Genomic DNA, 16,023 nt, shown 5'->3' with positions numbered 1-16,023 from the left:
GGATAATATGTTACACAGATAGATCAAGAGCGAACCATACAGTAACAGCTGTGAAAATTTGGCACATGAATTCCAATTGTTATGCATCCATAAAACTAATGACCTCTTTTAGCTTTGGGAGTTGCAAATTATTTTGTTAAAACTATCTAAATGTTTAATCAAATCAATAATCCTCTCCCTGAGTTTGTGCTATGATTAGATTCTTCTTTACTTCCCTCCTAATGTGTTTTCAGATATCTGATCCTCCTGCCATATTCAAAGCAATCAAACTGGAACAATAATTTTTTAAAAATAACCATAACAAATAAAACCTCCTAGAGAAAAACTGTTGGTTGATGATGAAGAATTTTTGCTTATCTGAACTCTTTATAATTCAAAGAATAGAATAAAATGATAGAAATTTATAGACATGGAAATTACTTTTCCAATGTTTTTGTGAAGTTCCCAGTCTTTGTAGCTCATGACATCTGGGAATATTTATATTTGCATTTTTCTTCTGATTCTGATTGGAGACGTAAAGATGTCACTTAGTATGGTAATAAAGTGCTCAATAATAGTATGAAGTCTGACATGGATAATGCCTGATACAGAGTAACTACTCAGTATCTCTGCAATGCATAAGTTAATAAGCATAAAATATGGATTCAACATCCTACCCAAGATATGCTAAATATGAATGATCTTATCTAAATTCTAGTAAACACCATTGGCATACAGTATTCTTATTCAAAGTCATTGCAAATTTTTAAAAATGTGACTTTAGGAAAAATCACAACCGTAACTCAATTTTAATTCTCTTATAACATAGTACTTATAAGTACATTGTTAAATATATACACAAATGCTAATCATAGTCTAACTTAGTGTTGTCTAAAAGATGACAAAGGTTGAAATTTTGATACTATCAAATTTTTGGCATGCAGTAAAGTTTTACCTGGGAATTGAGCAGTAATTGAAAAGGTTTTCTGTAAGGTGAACAGCCAAAAGAGAATTTGAATTCTTTATGTTATATGAGAGAGACTGAAATTCAAAATGAAAAATATAATTTGCAAGTATTTTCCATGTTTATCTTTCCAGATAATAATTCATTCATTCCTCTAGCAACTATTTTTCTATCCATAATTGGTGTTTCAAACTGTGTGAAGCATTGGAGTATGAACAATGCTTATATGAAGTGGGAGTTGCTCAAGTGTTTTAAGAACTTAAAACTTAATCATACCTGTATTTTGTAATGAAGATATGAAGATATGAAGAAATGAAGTTGAGGAAAGGAACACTGTAGAGAATAGATCAATCAGGAATTTATTATAATTGTACAAAAGTCAGGAGGGAGGTGTAAAGCTAAGACATTGAATCAGAGGTGATTCCAATGAATTCACTTTCCTTTTTTATTTTTTTTAAGGAATTTATTTATTTATTTAGAAAGAGAGAGTGCACAAAGGGAGAGGAGAGGGAGGAGAAAGAGAATCCCAAGCATACTCTGAACTGAGTATGAGGTCCCATGCCAGGCTTGATCTCACCAATGAGATCACATTCTGAACCAAAATCAAAAGTCAGTTGCTTTACCATCTGTGTCACCCCCAATGAATTCCCTTTTTGCTAATCAGCTGAAATATGCAAACTCCCTGGTGCAGATAGATGACAGATGTAGACGAAATGTAGTTCTCTCACATAGTGGTGGGAATGTATGAGATTATATGTCTCCATGTAATATATTTTTCCCTGAGTATGTGCCTATATCTGACAGGGCTTAGGACTAGTTGTGATTCCAACTGAAGCTTATGAAAAATATCAAAGCTAATAAAATTTTTGTGGGTGTAATTAATTTCCTAAATTATTTTCAAGGCTTAGTTAAATAGTTTCAATATTAAATATCATGACAATCACAAAATAGTGCTATAGAACATAAAGGTTTGAATTTCAGATGGAGTATTATTTTCAGATGGAATACTTTCATCTTCTCTGTATGTGGTTATCTGTCTTCTACCCAGCTATATTTATATATCGATAGCTTAGCTATTATTTCTTTATTTTTGTTGCTGATTTTCTCAAGGCTCATAACTAAAGATGCCAAAATTTAAATCTAACAAGAAATATGACGTAATATGGTTTTTACAAAGTGGGTACCTAGAACAAATGTAATTTTTTTATTTGTGTCAATATTCCTAGTTTTAGTACACATAACTCTCAGCTGTTTGAGATCTTACAGTGAATAGCTATATTAGTAATACAGAAATCATGTTAATGACACATGCGGCCTGAATACATTACTATAATTCCATTAATTGCAACAAATCTGTGACCTCCTTGAAGGCACCATATTTTTTCAGTTCTGTAATAGCTACATTCAGCATGCAGTGGGTAATCAACCACTGTTTGCTATTTCAATTGTATAACATATCTATTATGAAAATAACTGAGTGAAATTTAGTACAGTTTTCAAATAATTGTCAAACTGTTTTACCAAATCCAACTATTTTAGAATATTGTTTTGTATGAGAATATAGAGCTATCCTTTCACCCCGTAACTCCATTCCTATGTGTATGTATAAATTTATATGTAGGTGCAGAAGAAGACATGTACAAGAATGTTTTAGAGGCATACATAATAATAGCTCAAACTATAAACTAATCACAGGTTTTAATGGTTATAATGGTATGTGATGTGCATAATATATGCTATGTATTATTATATATCTATTATAAATAGAAATACCTTATCAAGGTTATAGTGGATAAATACAAAATGAAGTACACCGTAGTATGTCGGTGCATGAATTTTTGATATACAAATCTCAAGTACATTTTCAAAATTAGAGATACTACAGTCACAATCTTGTGTGTCTAACCAGGACAGAAAAATGTTCATACAGGTACGTTTGTATTTCTTCTTTTTTTTTTCTTTTTTATTCTTTCAGTAGTTGGTATTCCAGCTAAATGATATCATTTGACTCTCAGTATTATAGATGAAACAATCTGTGGACTATTTCTCATTTTCTTTGTTCTTCCTCAGCTAATTTGTTTTAATTTGATCATATCTACATGGTTGGAAGACATAACACTTGCAGTATTTCTGTTGCTCTATTACTCGTGTTTGTTTTAATATTTACTCTTCATATAAATATATTCAATTATCACTGATAGTTCTTTAGCCATAATTTCCCAAGTCATTTCTTCATTGTTTGAAGCTCATCCTCCAGTAATTTCTCAACAGACTCAAGGGCACAAAATTAGTTCTTTCATGTTTAAAACCATATTTATATTGGCTTGGTATGTAAAGAATTTTGTATTGGTTATAAAATCCATGGATCACACTTTCCTTCTCTATCTAGTAGGAATTGCTTGGTTGGATTTTGATATTGAATGTTGATTTTGAGAAAACTGAAGCCAGTTGATTTATTTTCCCTTATATGTTATTAAAAAATAAGACAACATTGATAACCTTTTATCTTTAGAGTCCAATGGCATTATCTGAATGTAATAAAGAGTTAACCATTTTTATTTAATTTTTTCTTGACACTGTACAACATTTGAACATGTAGAGTCTCATAGCTGTGTTCACAGAAGTATTTGAACTTCAATGCCTAATTAGACAGAAGGATAGAGGGGAGACAAGAGGAATTTCTTAGTAGCAAAAATTGAATTTCCTAACTATTCCTTTGTTGTATTTCAGGAGAGAGAGTTTAATATACGAAGACAATCAGTAAAAGAGACAAAAATGAAATGAATTCTAAAATGGAAAACCTGGAAGTAGATTCATCTTTCACCACCAACAAAATGACTTCCAAATTAACTCAAGTGAAAATGAACAAATTTATACAAGGAAGTATAATTTACAAAAATATAGAAAAACACATGTTAGAATTAATAATTCAGCAAATCATTCTCCTTAAACCAGATATACAGAAAACAACAGTTTTTCAATTCACATACTCTACCCAATTGAGAAATATATTTAAAATATAATACTATAACAATAAAAAAAAAGAAAACAGGTATATCTCAAGCATAGGTGAGATTCAAACATGTAGAATCACTTCAGGAAAATTTGTTGGAAGCCTGGCAAAGAGTATATCAGGGGATCAAACAACCTCTTGTCTACTGCTTTGAGTCTGGACATATATTGAACGCTGATAGGATGTCATAACAAGAGACTGGAAACTTTCCTGTGAGAAAGGAAAAAAGCAAAACAAAACTTTAAGACAGAAGCATTGAACTCAACATGTTACTTTGGTTCATTTAGAAATTGTTAGTCACAGGGCTAGAGTCAGGGGGAAGAAGTACTGTTGGTGGGTCATTTTGTGGAGGATGGCTGCCATTAAATTGCTTTTAAGTCATACAAATCATCAGAATCCTATATGATTTGGAGAATTAATAAGATAATGAATTAATGAGATATGAATAACCATTTGAATTAAAAAAGAGGGAAGGAGAGAAGGGTGTATTTGAAAAATTCTCTACAACAGTTAGGCACAAGCAAAACTGCTTCAGAACTGATGTATTAGAATGAGATGTTTTTCCTTTCACTTTGCAGTTCCGGCTTTCCCCAGATTCCATTGTCTTAGCTGAAGTGGGGAAACAACACCTAGTGTTCAGGTACAACTTGATTGTCATGTAGAACCCGGGTAGAGGCTTAGTTTGAGAGTTACTCACTGAACAGTTAGCAGTGTCTAGCAGGTATATCCTAGAAATAGATTTCTATAACTATTCTGGAGATACATACTGATAAATAACATTACTTTTAAGGGAAAATAAATCAGCTGTCCTGTATTAATATTTATACTGGCATAAATTGAAGATAGCAATATGTCATTAACACTGTGTGTGAGATTTAGACCCACCATTATTAAAAGGGCTTGTAAAAGGGCATTATTAAAAGGGAGGAAAACAAAAGCGACTCATTGCTATTAGTTGTACTCCACATCCCAGGTGAAAGAAACTGCCAAGTGGACGTTAAACAACAAGAAAAAACCCACATAATCTTCAGATTAAATAATGAGTAATAGACACACTTATGTACTATTAAAATATAACAAAGGACACAAAAAATAGCTATGCACTCTGGCCTCACAAGATCAAATGTTCAAAGAATGCCAACCATCCTTCAACTAATCTACAAATGCACTGGAGTATTTACTAACATATTAAATCCCAAGCAAACCAATGAGATTGGGGCATAAAATAAAAATACAAATTTAGTAATGGTGTTTGGAACATTGATAAAAGTACTTGGGGAAAAGGAAATAAAATAACTCTTCTACCTGACATATTAACAAAGTTAATTTCAAATTACATTTAATTTAATTTAAAATTTAAATTTAATTAAATTTAATTAATCAACTAAATTTAAAAATTTAAATGCAAAATAAATTATCAGAATATAATTGACATATATATATATACACTTATAAAACAATTAAGCATATGATATTGAGATAGTGTTTTCATTGTTTTAAAGGGTATAGTTTCTTACTTAAGAGTGGTAGTGTACAAATAATTGATGTAAGTTCACATTAAAGACAGGAGCTTAAAAAAAAAACAATAAAAATGAATAAGTGTGATAGGTTTGTCAATGTCAAAGAAGTTACTGCCTGTGTTATCCTCTAGGATTTTAGTGATATCCTATCTCACCTTTAGGTATTTAATCCATTTTTTAAATTTATTTTTGTTTATGGTGTAGGAAAGTGCTCTGGTTTCATTCTTTTGCATGCTACTGTCCAATTTTCCCAGCACCATTTTTTTTTTTTTTTTTTTTTTTGGTAAAAGACTGTTGTTCTCCCATTGGATATTCTTTCCTGCTTCGTCAAAGATTAATTGGCCATATGGAACTACCCTGCAATTCAACAATTGCACTACTAGGTATTTATTTACCCAAAGAATACAAAAATACTGATCCAAAGGGATACACACACCCCAATGTTTATAGCAGCAGCATCAACAATAGTCAAATTATCGAAAGAGTCCAAATGTTCTTCCACTGATGAATGGATAAAGATATAGTGTGGGCCACGCAATGGAATATTATTCAGCTATAAAAAAGAATGAAATCTTGCCATTTGCAACAATGTGGATGGAGCTAGAGAGTAAAGCTAAGCAAAATAACCCAGTCAGAGAAAGACAAATACCATCTAATTTCACTCATATGTGGAATTTAAGAAACAAAGCAAATGATCATTGGAGAATAAAAGAGAGATGCAAACCTAGAAACAGACTCTTAACTATAGGAAACAAACTGATGGTTACCAAAGGGGAGGACTGTGAGGGGGATGGGTTAAATAAGTAATGGGGATTAAGGAGTGTACTTGCTATGATGAGCACCAGATATTGTATGGAAGTGTTGAATCACTAAATTGTGCACCTGAAAATAATATTATACTGTATGTTAACTGGAATTTAAACAAAATTAAAAAAAAAAAGACTGATAGGTCTGACTAGATGAAAATTAACAAATTTCGTATGTTTGTTGAACTACAATACTAAATTACAAATTATACTCTGAGGGTTAGTATCCATAATATACACACACTTTAAGAAATAGATAGGAAAAAGAATTTAAAGAAGACAGTTAAAAGTTATAAAGAGATCATATTTGAGACAACAGCCAATAGATATTTAAATATTTTCAAACTAATGAGTAATTAAAGAAAAAAAAAGCATTCCAATGCAAGTTTCAACAAATTCTGTTAGTGAAACTTTTAAAAGAATGAAAATAATTACTACTAAAAATGATGTATTAAATGATTCTATGTCTTATTGTTAGAAATGTAAATTGGTATCCTAATTTTAAAACGACATTATATGTTTATATTTTACCTTATTACATCTTTTTTTTTTTTTACATCTTTTCTTTCAATAATGAATTAAACATTTGCATTTTGGACAAAATTCAGTATTAGATTAATTTTCAATGTTTTTTGTAGTAATATATTTTATAAAGATAATAAAATAATATTGAAAGGAAGTCAAATGTCCAACAGTTAAGAAATTGTTTTTTTTTAATCATTGGTACTTATATGCAATGCAATAATATGATATGTTTATGGACATGAAAAGATACTCTAGATTGTTACACATAAACTATGAAGTTATGTAAAAAATTTGGGTGACAGTATACTAGTCTATGTAGTATGATCATACTTTTTGAAAAAAAATTAAGAAAACACATATGCAGTTTCACAATGTTATTTTAAGAATTAATTTCTTTTTTTTTAATTTTTTTAATTTTTAATTTATTTATTTTTTTATAAACATGTATTTTTATCCCCAGGGGTACAGGTCTGTGAATCGCCAGGTTTACACACTTCACAGCACTCACCAAAGCACATACCCTCCCCAATGTCCATAACCCCAACCCCCTTCTCCCAACCCCCCTCCCCCCAGCAACCTTCAGTTTGTTTTGTAAGATTAAGAGTCACTTATGGTTTGTCTCCCTCCCAATCCCATCTTGTTTCATTGATTCTTCTCCTACCCATTTAAGCCCCCATGTTGCATCACCACTTCCTCATTTCTTATTAATATTTACAGTCATAATTTATAGTTATATTTATTCTGTGATGATTTTCCCCTTTTATTTATGATTTTAATTAAAATCTCCGTGTTAGGGCAGCCTGGGTGGCTCAGTGAGTTAAGCCTCTGCCTTCAGCTCAGGTCATGATCTCAGGGTCATGGGATCTCTGGCATCTAGCTCTCTGCTCAGTCGAAGCCTGCTTCCCCTCCCTCTCTCTCTGCCTGCCTCTCTGCCTACTTGTGATCTCTATCTGTCAAATAAATAAATAAAATCTTTTTAAAAAGTTTAAATTGTGGAGTTACACTTTTATTTCACTTATGAAAACTAGAATTTATAAGAAGATTCTAGTTAATCTCACCTATTTCATGGAAGAGTAAAAGTATCCGCTTCTGGAAATAACTGTGGCTGTTCAGTAGAACGCAAAGAAATTTGCTTACTCTGCTGTTCAGTCGTCTGTATTCAGTTTTAAAAATTTCCTCCTCTGGGGGTGCCTGGGTGGCTCAGTGGGTTAAAGCCTCTATCTTCCGCTCAGGTCATGATCCCAGTGTCCTGGGATCAAGCCCCTCATCGGGCTCTCTGCTCAGCGGGGACCCTGCTTCCTCCTCTCTCTCTGCCTGCCTCTTTGCCTACTTGTGATCTCTGTCTGTCAAATAAAAAAATAAAATCTTAAAAAAAAAAAAATTCCTCCTCTGATGGTTACCAGAGAGGAGGTAGGTTGGGGGGAATGGGTGAAATTGACATTGGGGATTAAAGAGTACAGTTACCTTAATAATCACTGAGTAATGTACAGAATTGATGAATCACTATCTTGTACACTTGAAACAAATAGAGCAATATGTTAACTACACTGGAATTAAAATTTAAAAATAAACAAGTAAATAAATTTTTAACAAGACAATTTAACAAATAAAAATTTTCTAGTGCTGTGAAGTGTGTAAACCTGGCGATTCACAGACTTGTACCCCTGGGGATAAAAATATATGTTTATAAAAAAAAAATTTAAAAAAATTTTCTCCCCTAATATCTAAGCTTTATAAGCAAATGATTTCTTGTACTTTACCACAAGCTATTTCATTCTGTTCAATTCTAACCTTGAAGAAAAAGAATACATAGGCTGTTAACCCATTAGTGGGTGGAGAAATAGGACTCTAAGACAGAAGCTTGATACAGACATCCCAATGGAAGTCAATTGCATCTGACTATTTATGTTCGGTTTGCTCTTGTGAAAGAGCTAAACAAATACAAATGTACAAGCCGTATACAGATAATAAAAGCAAAATATAACTTTTCACTGAACTGTCCAATACTTTGTTAAAATGTTGAAGCATCTGTAGCTTGAAATTCTGAAAAATGTTGGGAAAAGTATTTAAAAAGAACACTATCAGTATATTCTTTGAGATCTAGACATTAATTTGTTCTTAATCATAATATATGATGAAAAAGCTCAAAGAAACTTATGAATTTGGAACGAAAAAAAACTGTGCACACATTTGACATTATTGTGTGTGCATATTTGTGTGTGTTTGTATGTATATATTGCAAACCATTTTTTATATTCAAATTATTTACAAATTGATTTTGAAAGTTAGTGAAATCTAAGGTAATTTTTATTAAAAAGGGAAAATATGTTACTAACAACATTTCTATAATCTGAACTAGATATTTGCAAGTGTTTTTCAAAACTGAATTAATCTGTTGTACAGTAGTGAACTGTGTACTTGTGTGCTCCACATATGTGTTTGCATGCACATAGAAATTTTAGCTCTCTCAAAGAAAGTTATTTTCACACACACATATTCATATATTTATTACTGTTGTGAAATGAAATAATTAAAAAAATTAAGATGTAAGCCCAGGCTTGAATAGACAAATGTCTACAGTTGAAGGAGGTAAGCAGATGATTTTCTGATGTATCGGGTACCAGTTTAGGAAAAAGTGATACACTGCCTTCAGGCTCTAAAGCTTTGATCTGAGGCAATAGATTTTCTTTCTTAACTTTCCTGTCTGCAATCCGAATGAGACAGATTTACCCTGAGGTGAGAGATGCTAGTAGCACATACCTTGCTTTCTAATCCAGCAGGGACCAAAAATATTGAGCTCCATGAACAATTTAATATTGTGAGAAACTTAATGTAATTAAATAATCATTATGCTAGGGACCCTGAAATTGACTAAGTGAAGCAGGCAATAATTTTCAAAAATCTCATCCTCACAAAAGAAGGAAAAAAATAGGAAAATTAATTTTCGCAGAAGAAAAGAACTGGTTTTTGCCTTTTATTTCTGTAGGAACACTCACCAAAGTGTGCGTGTGTGTGTGTGTGTGTGTTTCTGTTGTGACAAATACCTTCCTAAAATGAACCTTAATATAAACAAACTGAGGACTGCTGGGAGGGAGGTGGGTGGGGGGATGGGGTAATTGCCTGATGGCTATTAAGGAGGGCATGTGATGTGCTGAGCACTGGGTGTTATAGGCAACTGATAAATTACTGACCAGCACATCTGAAACTAATGATGTACTATAAGTTGGCTAATTAAGTTTAAATTTTAAAAATTTTAGAAAACTTGGGGCACCTGGTGGCTCAGTGGGTTAAAGCCTCTGCCTTTGGCTCAGGTCATGATCCCAGGGTCTTGGGATAGAGCCCCACGCCGGGCTCTCTGCTCAGCGGAGAGCCTGCTTCCCCCTCTCTCCCTCTCTCTGCCTGCCTCTCTGCCTGCTTATGATCTCTATCTGACAAATAAATAATTATTTTTTAAATCTTTAAAAAAATATAAAAGAAAAACAACTAGTAAAAAACAAATTCCAGGGCGCCTGGGTGGCTCAGTTGGTTGGACGACTGTATTCAGCTCAGGTCATGATCCTGGAGTCCTGGGATCGAGTCCCACATCAGGCTCCCAGCTCCATGGAAAGTCTGCTTCTCCCTCTGACCCCCTCGCTCATGCTCTCTCTCACTGTCTCTCTCTCAAATAAATAAATAAAATCTTTAAAAAAAAAATTCCAAACAGAATGAGATAGCATTTTAATTAATAAAATAATTGATAGTTTACAGACTGATCATGCCAAGTGTTGGTGAGGATGCAGAGAAACTTGAACTCATTCACTGCTCTTGGGAATGTAAAATAATATGTGCACTTTGGAAAATGGTTTGATTTTTCTTAGAAAAAATATATACTCACCTATTTTATGATCCAGCCATTTTATAAGATACGAATGTTCACTCTAGATTCCATTCCCCTTTAATTCCATTGTCTTTTTATCCCCTCATCCTTGAGTATTTTTTCATATGCATGTGCTTTAACAGTATTCTGCTGAGCAATTGTGTGAGAGCCTCTCCAGATCTTCACCATGCCCTCTCTGCCATCCTTCTTCTTCTTCTTCACTTTCATTCTTCTACAATCTTCTCTTCTAGAGAAGATGTAGAAGAGTAGACTCCTACAGTCTGACTTCCTGCCCCTACACTCATCAACTAGGTCTCTTCAACTCAGGGAATTCATTGGGTTATATCTCCCTGAGCCATGCTCTGGAAACTCTCTCAAGCAATAAGCTTACCAGTCATGGGGTTCATCTTGTGTGTTTCCTGTTTTTCCAGAATCACTGTCCTTCAGTCCATAATTTCCAAAATTTAAAAACTGTTGTTTTATTTTTTTTTTTTCAGTTTTTACATTTCAGTGGTTTCAAGTAATAGCATGAATTTCTTCCCTGTTAACTCACCTTGGTCAGGAGTGTCTTGTATTGGTTTTTACTCTGCTTCTCCCTTAGTTTTCCATTTTCATAAACTCATAAATCCTTGGTTTTATGTACTCACACTGAAGGACTTTTTGCTTCTTTCTCATATTTATATTCAGGCATCCAGATCTAACCCATGAACAAATTCTAGAGATCTATTATCCAATAGATGAAGATTTGGCAGTTTGACATCATATTCTCCTAACGCTGCTTTAAGTCAACATCATTACTTATACAAAATGAAAAAAAATGCTTATTAGTATTTCTTCATCCACATTTGCTGCTTTTAATTTAATTATCCTCACAGCAGGTTAGGGTAACATCCATAGAACATTGTTCATTACCTACATTTTGCTCAAACCACCCCCTGGTATTGTTTCCCATCTAAGCAGAGGAAAACACAGTCTTTCCCCTATACTTTGAGCCCCTTCTCATACTGGGCTATCACTTCTATGTACTCATTTTCCTTCACTTACCCTGGCATATTCTTTGTCACTCAGACATAACAATCATGCTATCAACTTTTTCTAGATACATGTTCTTTCAGTTCCTTCAGGCTTATCTCATCAATCTTTCCATGGCCACACCCATAAGTGCATACATCAATCAATCTCTATTTCACCTTAGTATATTTTCAGTTTTCAATACAACCATTAGCACAACTTAAGAAATTATTTTTTCTTGTATATATAGTTGCTATATAAAGTTAAAACATTCACCAGAAACATGGGCAATTATGATTGTGTCCATAGAGAAAGAGGTCAATAAGTGTTAGTACTATTTTTATTATTAAATATCAAATTTGTTAGGTTGTAATGTTCTTCCAGTATGAAATATAATTTATACTTGTATTCACGACATTTGCAAATACTATTTTGGTTCCTTTGGAATCATCAACCATCAGTAACATCTACTTGAAAAGTATGGATATGTTTTCTACATGAGAAAATCTTATTGTGCAACTATATAAGGAAAATGAGGAATAATACAGGTGGTTGTGACATACATTTCTTTCGTTCACGCTATCTAGTAAAATATCTTTTTATTTAGCTAGTAACCAGTAAAAAATATCTCCATTTGTTGGATATGGTTTTCAATGTATCCATTAGGTCAGGACTGCCAAGAGGTTTTCAAATCTCTATCCTTTTCATTTGTTTATCTCCTTAATCCATAGAGATGCTTCCAAATATGACCAAGCATAGGTGATTCAAAATATTGTCTATTTAGCACTTGTTGTGATGAGCACTGGGTATTATATGTAAGTAATGAATCACTGAATTCTACTCCTAAATCCAATATTATACTATATGTTAACTAACCAGAATTAAATAAAAACTTGGGGAAAATACCCAAAAAAACCACAAAAAGGTACAGAAAGTTATCCATTCAGTTCTGTCATTTTTTTCTTTACATATCTGCAGCTAAAGTTTTAGCACCATATCATTGTGTAATTATTATTTCTTTGTGATGACCTACTATATTTTCTCATTGTATAGCTATGCTATTTATCACTGTGAATAGCTATAGCTGTATAATATATTTTGTCTGATAGGTGTATAAGGTTTAACTTTGGGTTAAGATTTGCTTGGTATTTATTTTTCATCATCTTAATTTCAATATTTTGTATCTAATTTTAAAACTACATAAGCCATAGTTGAACCTTATTTGCTATTCCAGACTGGCAATCTTTGTTTTTGCTTTTGTTTTCCTTGTGAGTTAGCAAAAGTCATGACAACTGGATACTATGCTTTGCTTTAACGATAAGTTAAATATTTTATTCCTTTATTACTTGAAATTACATGAAGACATTTACTTTTTTGCTTTTATAAAATGTACCTAGATATTCACAATAAATATGTGTTAATGAGTATGAGAATGAGTAAATAAGTGGATTACAATTTGAAGCCATTACTGAATTTGAAACATCAGAATTTTTCTCTACTTTATTGAGATCTTTATTTAAAAAATTAAAATTATGTTATTATTTAATATTATTTATAATACATAAAATATATTGCTGATAACTAGGCCAGTCCCTTTATCAATTGTAAATGATCTTTTATTATTCCTAGGGGGAGGAACAGGAATTTCAATCAATCAATTATTATCAAAATAATTTTCAGGAATTTATAGAAAAACAAAATTTTAATGAAAAATCTTCACTATTTGGAGAATACATTATTCTGAGTGTATAGCTTTAATTTAATGGGACATAATGGACATTACCTTATTTAATCTAGTCAAGAAAGCTGGGATTTTTTTTTTCTCAATTTTGTTAAAGTTTTCTACTGATTTGATATCTGGTTCAGTTACCTACTGATAAGTTTTGGGTAGAGTTTTCAGGGGGAAAAAAAAAAAAGAAACAAAACACTTAAGTAGAATCTCCTATTATTTTTGTCCAAAGGATAAAGTTTTCATTGCACAAATTGAAAAGAAGGACTAAACAAACAAAGCCTGAATAAGAAGCAATTATAATATAATAACTATTATTATTATATTTAAAGTAAACTTATAACTTGCGTTGTTCAATAATGAAACTATTTGAGTAATCCAAACTATACATTTAAGTTACCAGTCCATCACTCTGAATGGGCTGATGTTGTTTCCACCATTTTCACAATGGAAAACGTCAGACTTTCCATTATAAAAGAAAATTGTCTTTATGATGGAGCCTATATTAGCCAAGTGAATCAAAGGATACATGTCTATAGAAGATGACCAACTTACCCATTCAATAAATTGAATGAAATCCAAATATTAATGATAAAATAAGTCTTGTTAATATACTCACAGAAAAATTTTAACACATTTATACTATTCTGGAATCTTCAGATTTGTCTCCTCATTCATTTTAAAGTTTGTTTCAAACTGTGGAAATTCAATTGCAGTAATGGTCAAAGTTAATAGAGCTAACAAAATAGAACACAGAGTGGATTTGCAAATATATCACAAAAAGCAAAAAATTAAATATTATGGCTCAAATGTAAGTGGTTACTTTAACTCACACAAATGTAGAGAAAATAAAGAGACTTTAAAAATCAGACTTTCTTTTTTTTTTTTTTAAGATTTTATTTATTTATTTGACAGAGAGAAATCACAAGTAGATGGAGAGGCAGGCAGAGAGAGAGAGAGGAAAGCAGGCTCTCTGCTGAGCAGAGAACCCGATGCGGGACTCGATCCCAGGACTCTGAGATCATGACCTGAGCCGAAGGCAGCGGCTTAACCCACTGAGCCACCCAGGCGCCCCAAAAATCAGACTTTCAAACAAAACATTAGGACCACTATTTCAGATATCAAGCATTCATAGGAACTTGGCTCTCTAGTTTCTTGTTCTAAATAGAATGATCACCTCCCATCATGATGCTCCCATATGCCCAACTATATCCTGCTCTTACCTTTGAAACCTCTTGTTTTCTGTCTCACACTCCAATAGAATGCATAGTCTTATGTATTAATCCTCTCCCAATATAAGCCTAAAGTTGCTCACTTTATTTGAAATGCTGGATCATGAACTTCAGACTTCTTAGAGAACATCTCTATAAGCCAGCTTCCAAGCATGATTCTCCATAATACCTCTTCTATCCCAGATCCCTTTCTTCCTTTCATTGTGCTTACTTTCTTTTTTTTCAGTATTTTTTCTCTAGGAAACTCTATTCTGGAATCAGACAATGGAAAGAGAAAAACCAACCAAAGCCACTAGCTTAAGCCTTTATTAAAATGTTACAACATAAGAACAGCTCTAAAGTGAATGTCATGGGGGACACAGAGGGATTTCAGATTTTATAGAGAAGATTGAGAAAGGTCAAGTACAGTTTTATTCTGAGAGCTGTTCACTGTTCAAATAGGAGGTATAAAAATACTTAGTATTAATCATAGTACGAAGGTTGTCAAAACTGGTGTTGCAGATTAGTAGTCATTGATTGGACAGTCTGTTTAAAAGATGGATGGAGGTGGTGCCTGGGTGGCTCAGTAGGCTAAAGCCTCTGCCTTCGGCTCAGGTCATAATCCCAGGGTCCTGAGATGGAGCCCCACATCGGGCTCTCTGCTCACCAGGGAGCCTGCTTTCTCCTCTCTCTCTGCCTGCCTGTCTCTCTGCCTACTTGTGATCTCTGTCTCTCAAATAAATAAATAAAATCTTTAAAAAAAAAAAGATGGATGGAAAGAGTACTCATGGGTAAATAACCTGTTAGGGTCAGAATGAACATTGTTTGGTTTTTCTGGGATTGAAAAACTGAAAATTGAATCTTGGATCTGTGATATGCACTTTCTGATATGTGAGCAACATACTTATTCTCTTTGAATCCTTATTTCCTTACTATAAAATAAGAATAATAGTTTTTTCATAATATACGTATAATACCTACCAAAATTTCTGGCCTATAAAAATATGGAGTGACAACCATTTTTATTAATAATTAGTGATTTTCTTTTGTTTTGTGGGATTTTTTGTTTCCTGTTGTCTCATATTAAATTCCACCAGATTTTTGGTGAAGGAAACAAAAATATAAGAATTGTGATTTTTCAATCTTTTGCCTGGCATTATCAAGGTTCCTTCCAGAACATTCTAGAGACCAATCCTCAGCACCCTTATTCTTCTGTATTTTATCTCTAATCTGTAATAATAAATTTGTAGTGGCTCAAAGTTCGTTCTCTTACTGTCATTCTCTAACTCATTTAAACAAATGTTTATGTCAGTTACAGACAAGACATCCCTAAGATCAATTCTGTTCTGTTCAAAACCTTCAATGGCTCCTTATTTTTTTTTAATTTTTTATTTTTTATAAACATATAT

The sequence above is a fragment of the Mustela nivalis genome (genome assembly GCF_964662115.1).
Source record: "Mustela nivalis genome assembly, chromosome: 15".
Classification (NCBI taxonomy): domain Eukaryota; kingdom Metazoa; phylum Chordata; class Mammalia; order Carnivora; family Mustelidae; genus Mustela; species Mustela nivalis.
This window is presented reverse-complemented; position numbering follows the sequence as displayed.